Source organism: Heptranchias perlo, unplaced genomic scaffold (genome assembly GCF_035084215.1).
Source record: "Heptranchias perlo isolate sHepPer1 unplaced genomic scaffold, sHepPer1.hap1 HAP1_SCAFFOLD_52, whole genome shotgun sequence".
Taxonomy (NCBI): Eukaryota; Metazoa; Chordata; class Chondrichthyes; order Hexanchiformes; family Hexanchidae; genus Heptranchias; species Heptranchias perlo.
Genome location: NW_027139537.1, coordinates 2632086 through 2642482, shown reverse-complemented (window position 1 = coordinate 2642482; position 10397 = coordinate 2632086). Strand labels below are relative to the sequence as shown.

Genomic DNA, 10397 nt, shown 5'->3' with positions numbered 1-10397 from the left:
TCGGAGGGTCAGTACTGAGGGAGCACATTACTCTCGGAGGGTCAGCAGTGAGGGAGTGCTGCACAGTCGGAGGGTCGGTACTGAGGGACTGGCGCACTGCTGGATGGTCAGTGCTAAAAGAGCGCAGTACTGTCGGACGGGCAGTACTCTGGGAGCGCTGTACTGTCGAAGGTGCCGACGGTAGGATACTTTAAGCCGAGGGCCCATCTGCCCTCTCAGGTCGATGTAAAAGTTCCGACAGCAATATTCGAAAAAGAGCAGGGGAGTTCCTTCCAGTGTCCTGGCCAATATTTACCCTTCAACCAATGTTTATAAAACCGACTTTCTGGCCATTTATCTCATTGCAGTGTGTGGGAGCTTGCTGTGCGCAAACTGGCTGCCACGTTTCCGACATTAACACAGCGACTACTCTTAACAATGTACTTCATTGACTGTTTAGGGACGTCCCGAGGTCAAGAACGGCGCTTGATAAAAGTAAGTTCTTTACTTCTTTCAGACCTTCCATGAAACCCATCTCTTGCTCCAAGCTTTTGCCGTCCTTCCTACTATTTCCTTCCTTGGTCAGGGGTCGTCGAAATTCTACTCTTGAAAACCAATCATATCCCCTCCGATTCTCCATTTACTTCTCCTCCTTTTACATCCTCCCTAAACCCACTCTTTGACCAAGGTTTTCGCCAGTCCTCCTGATATCTTCTTATTCCTTTTACTTCTCCGTGAATCCGCTTGGGAATGTTTATTCCATTAAAGGCGGTCTCGGAATGCAAGTTGTTGTTAACTTTCATTGGAATGTGTTCATTAGTTGCCCACTGTATGAGAAAAAGTAGTTTCTGGGATCATATTCTTTTACCAGAAAGAGATTTATATCAGAGACAGACTTGCTCACATAAATAAACATTGGAAACTGCTCGTGGACACCGTTTTGTTCGAACAACATAACTTGGTTTATGTTCAGGCATCGCATTGAAATCGGTTTGTGCAACCGTGAGGGATCCTTTAGGGAATTCTCTATCTAATAGGAGACCAGCAACACTGACTAGGATGAAGATTTATTAGTTATTTGTCTTTTTACTCTTTGATTATAACCCGTTTTACTGCTCTCTGGGACTGATGATTATGATGAAGATTTATTAGTTATTCCATTCGGTTAAACCACATAGTTCCGGAGCAGTTTCAGTGTACCATTGTAGAAACGACATGAAAGCCATAGGGAGAGCACAATGCAGATTCACTCGAATGAGGCCAGGGAAGAGAAACTTATTTGGAAAGACTTGAAAAAACAGGATTATTTCCATGGGAATAGAAAAGACGAGACTTAAATCTTAAACAAAAACAGGCCATTCGGCCCAACTGTTCCATTCCGGTGTATATGCTCCACACGAGCCTCCTCCTGACTTCATCTAACTCTTTCAGAATATCCTTCTGTTCCTCTCTCCCTCGTGTACTTTTTCCAGCTTCCCCTTAAATACAACTCTACTATTCGCCTCAACTACTCCAGGTTGGAGCAAGTTCCAAAATTCCATCCACGCTCATGGTTAAAAGGTTTCTCCTGAATTCCTTATTGGGTTTATTAGTGACTATTTTATATTGATGACCCCAAGTTTTGGACGCCCCAAAAGTGGAAACATCTTCCCTCCCTCTAACATATCAAACCCCTTCCTAATTGTAAAGACCTCTATTAGGGCACTCCTCAGCCTTCTATTCTCTAGAATAAAAATACCCAGCCTGTTCAGTCTTTCCTGATATTTATAACCTCTCAGTTCTGGTATCATTCTAGTGAATCATTTTTTGCACCTTCTCCAGTGACCGTGTATCGTTTTTATAATATGGAGACCAGAACTGTTCACAGACCTGAAATGTTAACACTGTTTCTCTCTCCACAGATGCTGCCTGACATGTTGTGTGTGTCCAGCATTATCTGATTTAATTACAGTTTACATAGGCTGGTCTAACCAAGCTCCTGTACAAGTTCAAGATAATATCTCTGATTTTCAATTCTGTTCCTCGAGAAATGTTTGCATTTTTATGGCCTTCGCCCCACAGCGATATCCAGCTTGCCCCACAGTATGATGGCCGCCTTGCCCCTCAGTAAGATAGCCAGCTTGCCCCTCAGTATGATAGCCAGCTTGCCCCACAGTAAGATAGCCGCCTTGCCCCACAGTAAGATGGCCGCCTTGCCCCTCATCAAGATAGCCAGCTTGCCCCTCAGTATGATAGCCAGCTTGCCCCTCAGTAAGAGAGCCGCCTTGCCCCACAGTAAGATGGCCGCCTTGCCCCTCAGTCAGCCTTGCCCCACAGTAAGATAGCCAGCTTGCCCCTCAGTAAGATGGCCGCCTTGCCCCACAGTAAGATGGCCGCCTTGCCCCACAGTATGATGGCCGCCTTGCCCCACAGTAAGATGGTCGCCTTGCCCCTCAGTATGATGGCCGCCTTGCCCCTCAGTGAGCCTTGCTGGCAGATATTTTGTTTTCAGTTCAGGGCGGGGGTGAATGGTTCCCTTTTACCCACTGTGTGCTGTACATGTCCAGGAGCTGACACTGTTCCATACATGGGCCGTAAAGTACAGAGAAGGAGAGACACACTGAGAGAGGTATTTTGTTTAAATGTAAAGGCACTGATTTTTTTGCAGGTATATGTCTCAATTTTGTGTTTATTCAGGGCCACCATTTTGTGTCAACACAGCACTGGAACATTTATTACAGAGTCCCACTCCTCACTGGGAAAGAAACACACTGTACAGAGGACAGGAAATATAAAGTGAAACACGGAGACAGATCTGAATGGAGATCAGAAATTGCACAGATAAAACATCGGTGCAGATCTCGTTGTTATGTTTAATAACTGTTTTTTTATTCGTTCATAGGATGTGGGTGTCGCTGGCGAGGCCGGCATTCATTGCCCATCCCTAATTGCCCTTTTGAAGTTGGTGCTGACCTGGCTTCTTGAACCGCTGCAGTCCGTGTGGTGACAGTTCTCCCACAGTGCTGTTAGGAAGGGAGTTCCAGGATTTTGACCCAGCGACGGTGAAGGAACAGCGATATATTTCCAAGTCGGGATGGTGTGTGACTTGGAGGGGAACGTGCAGGTGGTGTTGTTCCCATGTGCCTGCTGCTCTTGTCCTTCTAGGTGGTAGAGGTCGTGGGTTTGGGAGGTGCTGTTGAAGAAGCCTTGGCGAGTTGCTGCAGTGCATCCTGTGGATGGTACACACTGCAGCCACAGTGCGCCGATGGTGAAGGGAGTGAATGTTTAGGGTGGTGGATGGGTTGCCATTCAAGCGGGCTGCTTTATCTTGGTGTCGAGCTTCTTGAGTGTTTTGGAGCTGCACTCATCCAAGCAAGTGGAGAGTATTCCATCACATTCCTGACTTGTGCCTTCCAGATGGTGGAAAGGCTTTGGGGAGTCAGGAGTTGAGTCACTCGCCGCAGAATACCCAGCCTCTGACCTGCTCTCGTATCCACAGTGTTTATATGGCTGGTCCAGTTAAGTTTCTGGTCAATGGTGACCCCCAGGATGTTGATGGTGGGGGATTCGGCGATGGTAATGCCGTTGAATGTCAAGGGGAGGTGGTTAGACTCTCTCTTGTTGGAGATGGTCATTGCCTGGCACTTATCTGGCGCGAATGTTACTTGCCACTTATGAGCCCAAGCCTGGATGTTGTCCAGGTCTTGCTGCATGCGGGCTCGAACTGCTTCATTATTTGAGGGGTTGCGACGGGAACTGAACACTGTGCAATCTTCAGCGAACATCCCCATTTCTGACCTTATGATGGAGGGAAGGTCATTGATGAAGCAGCTGAAAATGGTTGGGCCTAGGACATTGCCCTGAGGAACTCCTGCAGCAATGTCCTGGGGCTGAGATGGTTGGCCTCCAACAACCACTAACATCTTCCTTTGTGCTAGGTATGACTCCAGCCACTGGAGAGTTTTCCCCCTGACTCCCATTGACTTCAATTTTACAAGGGCTCCTTGGTGCCACACTCGATCAAATGCTGCCTTGATGTCAAGGGCAGTCACTCTCACCTCACCTCTGGAATTCAGCTCTTTTGTCCATGTTTGGTCCAAGGCTGTAATGAGATCTGGAGCCGAGTGGTCCTGGCGGAACCCAAACTGAGCATCGGTGAGCAGGTTATTGGTGAGTAAGTGTCACTTGATAGCACTGTCGACGACACCTTCCATCACTTTGCTGATGATTGAGAGTAGACTGATGGGGCGGTAATTGGCCGGATTGGATTTGTCCTGCTTTTTGTGTATGAGATTTTTGGACTGGTATGTAATGTGTATCTCAGTCTGCACTAATAGAATTGATACTCTATCTTTAAATTTCATTCTACGAATGCATTCTGAACAGGTATCTAATTTGTTTCTCAGGTTTACTATCTTACAATATTTCTCAATCTGATACTCTACCTGAGTTTTGGACTTGTATGCAATTTGTATCATATGATACACTTTTCGAATGGATATTGCATGTATTAAAGTCATGTGTGTGAGAGTTCTGGGCTGGTATTCAATTTGAATCTCGGGGTACATTATTGGGATTCATTCTGTACCTTTGAATCGGGTACCATGTGTGATTTCTATCTGGTATTTAATTGGTAGCTAATGTTTCTCTATTGTGAGATTGACACAGTGCCTTTCACTCTGAGAGTGTGATTTTGGACTGGGATTTTTGTATCTACCTGTCAGTGGGACTGTGTTAGGGTGAAATGGAACTGTGTCTGCCTCACCTACTCTGCTTGACTGTTGGATTGAAAATGTGTCTCGGAAATTCTGATCAGTGCGGGACTGACTACTTCTACTGTCTGAGACTGTGGAACTGATGACCTGTCTGTGACTCTGTGCTCTGTGAGTGATATTATACTTACTGTGTGTGAGAAGGAGCTGGCTGCACTGTTCCTTCTGCCTCGGGTGGAGGAAGCATCACATTTATTCTGGATCGTTCAAGGGTTTGCCTGGAGAAAGAAAATTATCTCTTGTTACTCAGGAACATGTGAGGTCGAAAATACAGAAGTGATCAGTTTAATATCTCTGTTAATGATCATTTTGAATATCCACAAATGAAATCCAGTGATACAAACAGTGTCAGTGTCTGACTCCACTGGAGCACTGCAGCACTCAGCTTCTCCTTACCAGGTGTGTTGGGCTGTTTTACAACACTTTAGTGACATCCAGACACGGCCCAACCCCTCCACTGATCCATGAATGGGACTGCCCGATGGGAAACAGGTCAGGTTTCTAATCTCCTCTCCCATGGGACTAACCGTTCAATTGAAACCAAACAGCCGCTGTTTAAAATGTGTCCTTGACACTTCTCACCTGGTGCCTGCAATAGATGCTCTTTGTCCAACTCCCCACATCCTTACTGTCCGGCTCTGTTTCCACTCTTCACTGTCCAATAACAATAAACAGGGTGAGGCTGGAACTAAACCAGGAACATTCAACACTGGTTTGTGAGAGAAAGCAGCAATGATTTTAATAGCAGGTTCTTCCCATTCTCTCTCCCTTCCCCTGGACACACCCTGTACACACACAGCCCGAGAATGACCTCTCCTTCCCCCCTCTCACTCCATGTTCCGGGACCAGTTCCTGATCCACTCCGCCTCTGACAAACAGCCCCCGGACTCCCCCTGAACTTCCCCCGGACTCAATGCCGATCTCTGAGCCCATCTGCCGACACGGTCCCGAAGCGATGAGCTGCTGTAACGAGGCTGCTCTTTGCTCCCTTCCCCCGGGGGCCGTGATCTCTCCATTCCCGGCTGTTTTAAACCATCTTCTTCCGCTCACTGAGGGAATGGCGTCCACAATTCCCAATCCAAAAATCGATGGAAACTTTCCCCAATTGGAATTTTTCCGAGTCTGAGCAAAGGAAGTGGGGCTGGGGGAAAGGTCAGAGGGAATGGGGTGCACAGGCAGTTCAGAAACAGGCACCAGAATGGGAATCAGATGGGATTCCACCAGTGCCTAACGCTGGAATCCAGACTGACTTTACAATCTCCAACTATTAAACGAGATGTTTCCATCCCTGCTGTTTCTCTCGGGGGCTTTTGATGGTAAAGAGCCTTTCAGAGATAAAGTGAGCGGCTGTGAAATCAGTCAATGGATTCTCTTCATTAATGGCCCCTATAATGTGTGACTGAGAGAGGATTTCTCAAACCAATCCTGGAGAAACATGGGAGGAAAGTGGGAGTCGGTGTATTTGCTGGGACCGTGTAGGGTTAATATCAGGCAGCAACAGTCGCAGATTAATTTAACCGGAGTGAAACTGTAGGTCACTGAGAGTAATATCGAACAGCCCTGAGCTGTAAAACTGCAGATAGTACAACAGGCATTAGAGGGTTAAATGTGACCCATTGTTTCTGTCCCTCTCTGTACTGTCCCTGAGTGTGGGATTAATAGTGTTTCTGACCCTTGTGCAATATCAGTGAGAGATGAGATTGCATCTTCTGTCTCTCCAACGCGATCTTTCTGGAAAAATCGGCACTTTACCGGTCAGTCTGGAACTAATACTGTTATCGTCTGTCTGTCACTGTGTCTCACCGCTCTCTCTGTCTCTCTCACCGTGTCTGCCTCCCTCTCTCTCTCTGGTCCTGTATATGAAGGTGGATACTGCTATTGTGCGTGATTTGGACACAGATAGGAAGTGTAAGACTGATACTCTCTCTCTCTCTCTGTTGCTGAACATGGAAGTGGGATACTGTCTGATATAAAATAGAGAGAATGAGATGTCCGGGCCGGGCCTCACTGTAACTGGGGATGTGTTCGACTCCAGTCCCAGTTCATGGTCATAATCTTTTCACAGATTCAGGGCGAGAGTCTCTGTGAGCCGATAACACTGGCGGAGAAACTCCGCGTCATAACTCAAACCCCAACACATGAGATTCTCCAAATAAGCTGGAATAAGGTGATTGTAAAACGCTGAACCCGTCTGGGAGGGGATGTGTGGGGAGATAGAACAGGGAAACAGACTGAAATGGAGGAGCCGAGTTGACTTGTTATTGAATGAACTGTATTTAGGCAGGAATATTAACGATTTCTCATTGTAACGGGGCTTATTTGAAAGCTTCGGGTTTTGGGAACCCTTGAATATGAAGCCCGGGTCTGTCAGGGTTTGTGCGGAGCGCTGAGGTTCGGTTCTATTATCGATAAACGGTTTGAAACTGTCGGATAGTGAGAACTGGAGGTGGAGTTGGAAGATCAGAGGCCGCTCTCCGCTCTGTCACTCTGACTGTCTCCTCCCCTCCCGATTTCTCTGTTTAATCCCCCATATGGAACCAAAGCGGGTCGGTGGACTCTAAACACGGTTTACTCGTTAACAGGACGAAAGGTGAGTAATGTTCCTGATCTCCTGGGCACCAGGCAATTCACTGTTATTTGTTACTGTACAGAGTTACATTTCAGTGATTCCCCAGTGAGTTTGATGCGTTATGTGAATAATCCAACAAAATAGAACAGAAACGGAGCGAAGCGCTGAATTCCACAGATGTAGAAAGGTTAGTCGAGCAGTTCTGGTGATTCTTTACGAGCCCAGCATGGCAAGTAGTTTAAATAAATACAAGAAATCTGGTGATGTGTGGGCTGGGGTCTATAAGTCACCGTTTAAAGTACCGGACTGTGGTCACTGCCCCGACTCCAGTCCCATTAATACCTCATCTCGTCCACAACGAGACAAAAGAAGCTCAAAGCCACACTGGTAGCATGATATCAGCGTCTCCCTTCAGACAGTAACCAGTCCTTTCACAGATACAGAGGGTGGCTCTGAAAAGAGCCTTTACATCGAGCTACATTGAAACTACAGCACAGAAACAGGCCATTCGGCCCAACTAGTCTATGCCGGCGTTTATGCTGCTCATGAGCCTCCTCCTTCCTTACTTCATCTAACCCTATCGGCATATCCTTCTATACCTTTCTCCCTCATGTGTTGATCTATCTTCCCCTGAAATGCCCCTGTGTTATTTGCCTCAGCTACTCCTCGTAGTTACAAGTTCCACATTCTAACCACTCTCTGGGTAAAGCAATTTCTCATGAATTCCCTATTTGATTTATTAGCGACTATTTTATATTTATTACCTGAAGTTTTGGACTCCCCACAAGTGGAAACATTTTCTCTCCATCTATCCGAACAAATCCTATCATTATCTTAAAAACCTCGATCAGATCAACCCTCAGCCTTCTCTTTTCTGGTGAAACGAGACCCGGTCTGTTCAGTCTTTCCTGATAAGAATATCCTCTCATTTCTGGTATCATCCTTGTGAATCTTGTTTGCACCTTCTCCAATGCCCCTATGTCTACAATATGGAGACGAGACCTGTTCGCAGTATTCCAAGTCTGGTCTAAACAAGGTTCTATACAAGTTCTTTGCTTTTCAACTTTATCCCTCTAGAAATGAATCCTAGTGTTTGATTTATCTTTTTATGACCTGATTAACCTGGGTCGCTGCTTTTAGTAATTTGTGTATCTGTACCACTAGATCCCTTTGCTCCTCTATCCCGTTTAGACTCTTATTATCCAAGCAGTGTGTGACCTCTTGATTCTTCATTCTGCAAGTTTATTAATGCCCTCTTGCATTTTGATGCATTTTTCCTTTGTATTAACTAAATCCCCCAATTTGTTGTCGTCCACAAATTTTGGAATTGTACTTCCGATTCCCGAATCCAAATCGTTAATGTAAATTGTGAAGAACAGTGGTCCCAGCAACTGGAACTCCACTTCCCACCTTTTGCCAGTCTGAGTAGTGACGCTTAACCTCTATTCTCGGCTTTCAGTTTTGTAGCCAACTTACTATCCATTCTGCCAGCTGATCCTGACTCCACGTGCTCTGAACTTAGCCATGAGTCTACAATGTGGTACATTATAGAAGGCCTTCGGAAAATCCAAATATATCACCTCTACTGCATTAAACTTGTCTACACTTTCTGTTCCTTCTTCAAAGATTTCAATCAGGTTGGTCCTGTCCTTTGGGTTATCAGATTAAGCCTTGGCCGGTTTACTTGTTCTTGGAGCTCACAATGCTGGTTTTCTTTGGCAGCAGCAAGGCCTGGATATCAGACAACACCCTGAGCGATGGTCACCCGTCCCAGCAGCTTGTTGAGCTCCTCGTCGTTGCGGATGGCCAGCTGCAGGTGTCTGGGGATGATGCGGGTCTTCTTGTTTGTCCAGGGCCGCGTTGCCGGGCAGCTCGAGGATTTCAGCCGTCAGATACTTGATGCACAGCAGCCAGATAGACCGGGGCTCCGGCACCCACACGTTCAGCATAGTTCCCCTTTCGCAGGAGCCTGTGAACACGGCTAACAGGGAACTGCAGTCCGCCCCGGGATGAGCGAGACTTGGCCTTGGACCGAGCTTCACCGCCGGTTTTTCCTCTTCCAGACATTTCCACAATCTCACAAACACTCTCACAAAGAATGAAGAAATCCTCCCGCACTCGCCCTTCTTATACCTTCTGGAGGAGTACAGTGGGGGCACTTGTGATGGGTCTCTCTCAGAGTGTTTACACTGCCCGCTCACCCTCACTGACATTCTATTTTTGAACTGCTGTAATATTGTCCTTTAGTAATATTGCTGCTCCTCCTCCTTTCCCTATTTCCCTGTCCTTTCTAAACATCTTATAGACTTGAATATTAAGCTGCCATTCCTGCCCAGTTGGTAGTCAGGTCTCTGTAATGATTTAATGGAATTATTTAACTTTACTCAAAGGCTGATGTGAGCTGTGGTAAAATGTATTTCCAGCTGGTCAAGTATTGCAGGTATCGACTGTCTCTTCAGTCCGATATCAGGTGAAGAATTACTGGCTGGTGTGGAATTTCCATTGATTGGGGGTTGGTGAAATCGACTGGGCGGAAACAGGAACTGCAACAGAGCGAGAAAGGATCCGTCAGAAACCAGTGAAAATGAAGAACAAAATCCAACAGCCTGCAGTGTCTGTTCAGGATCTGATGTTTGGCAACTATTTTATTATCGATTATTTTCAGCGATGGTGGTATAGTGGTGAGCATAGCTGCCTTCCAAGCAGTTGACCCGGGTTCGATTCCCGGCTATCGCAGTTAAGTGTTTTTATTAGTTTATTTCCATCAGAAACTCTGAAGTTGATAATCGAATTTGATGCAGTTCAGTTGGATATTGTTTCCAAAACATAATCGGGTGTAATTATAGTAAAATGTTTTCAACCTTCATTTCTTTTCCCTATAGAAGGAAAAGAGGAAAAACATGCTGGAAATATTGAGTTACCAGGGGTCCAATGAGAGTGAGGAAGGAAAATGATGTTTTAGCCTTTATTGTCAGGGTGTTGGAATATAAGAGTAAGGAGGTCTTGCGGCAATTGTAGTATGAGGAAATATTGCGTTAAGTTGGCCAATATTCGGTGGAGTTTAGAAGAATGAGAGGTGATCGCATTGAAATGTATAA

General features: G+C 46.0%; 1 non-coding gene across 1 annotated transcript; it reads left to right on the top strand.

The window, feature by feature from the left end:
- Positions 1 to 9963: 9963 nt before the first annotated feature.
- trnag-ucc (transfer RNA glycine (anticodon UCC)) lies at positions 9964 to 10035 on the top strand. The gene has a single exon. It is a non-coding gene; the product is annotated as a tRNA-Gly (tRNA).
- The last annotated feature ends 362 nt before the right edge of the window (positions 10036 to 10397 follow it).